The sequence below is a fragment of the Balaenoptera borealis genome (assembly GCF_965194805.1).
Source record: "Balaenoptera borealis genome assembly, chromosome: 5".
NCBI lineage: Eukaryota > Metazoa > Chordata > Mammalia > Artiodactyla > Balaenopteridae > Balaenoptera > Balaenoptera borealis.
Genome location: NC_138862.1, coordinates 14,316,072 through 14,317,778, shown reverse-complemented (window position 1 = coordinate 14,317,778; position 1,707 = coordinate 14,316,072).

The following is a 1,707-nucleotide window of genomic DNA, read 5'->3' as shown; positions in this document are numbered from 1 at the left end:
GGAGATCTCTTGGAATACACCACTTTCCCCAAATCTCCATGTGTTCACCAATGTGGAAACTCTCCAAATCCTGTCCTTTCAGGTTTTCATGGAGGCTTCAGGACATAAGCAAATTAATTAAATAATTGGTAATTGGCTACTGATTCAACCTCCATACCCTCTCCCAACCCTGGAGATCAGGGGGATGGGAGTGAAAGTCCCAACCCTCTAACCACAGGATTGGCTTCCCTGGCAACCAGCACCCATCCTTAGGAGAGGTTCAAATATAACCTCATTAACATAACAAAAGACACTTTTGTTGCTCTCATTACTTAGAAAAATTTAGGGTTTTAGGAACTCTGGCAGAAACAGGAACAAAGATCAAATACATATTTCTTATTATAAATCACAATATCACAGGCCCACATTAAAGACTGATAAACACTGATCTAGATAGCATATACTCCCATAATATTTGGATTGGTTATCAATGTTCTATTTAAATGCTTATCAATTCCTAATAATTTTGATCCAAAAATCAACAGCTTTCACAATCATTGCTAATTACTGCAGCACGTTTCTCTTATGATCATGAATACCTCAATTAGCACTTCAATCTACAAAAACATGAGCAGTTCAGTTTACACCTGGACAGTTTGCCTGTATTTGAAGGGAATATTCAGACAATAACTACAAATCTCAACAACATGCCTTGTCTAGATAACTGATAATCATCACAGGGCTGGAGCCATCATAGGATCAGAAATAATGAAAAGTCCAGAGAGTGGACATTAGGCTGTTCAGATTTCCAGAAGCTGAAGCCAAGGCAAATGTTAATGTTATTCTGTACATACCTGGACAATACATTTTCTTTCTTTTTCTGTTACTTTTCCTCTTAAAACAGAATATATACTTATGTGTGCAGGACAATATGTTTCTAATGAAAACATACTGCATCTTTCAGCCAGGATGAATTCTACCCTCTTATATACTGATATGCTCTTTTATTTCCATGGAATAACCCATATCAATATCTTGACAAATTAAATATGGTAGTATAAAGAGTGTTATGTGTATTGTGCTTTTCTCATGAAGATTAATTAATATCACATGAATACCATAACCTTTAGAAATAATATTATCCCCATGCCCCCCAAAATTAACAAGAATAATTAAAAGACCTTTATATAAAAAATATGATCATGCCTTCTAAATGCACACAGGGAAGATTAAGGTTCTTCCCTTAATCAATTATGTAATCTATAAACATTCAGGACCAAATCAGAAAACACAATCTGAAATGATCAATTATCAGCCTGCTAACCATAGCCCACTTGGTGCTACATTTTAGAAGGAGTACGTATGTGTCATTCATTCATTTCTCTAGGTACTCAACACATAAAACGAGTTTAAAAAAAAAAGAAGTCTAATAATTAAGGACTTCAATCTTTTATCATTGATATTAACTGAATATTAGGAATATTCTAGTATAAACAACAAATGTGTTCCATCCTCTGGAGAATTTCTTAGGTAATATTTGACCCTGGATCCAAAGGAGGTGTGTTACATTGTTTCAGGACACAGGAATGCTCCTCTTTTGGGGACCATACAGGTCAAAATACCTTAGTGTTTCAACAGTGATCAAATGGAAAGGACACTCAGAGAATCAAAATCCTAAAAAAACAGGCCGAAATCTGGACATAGATCTGGTCAGCTTTTCAGAATAGG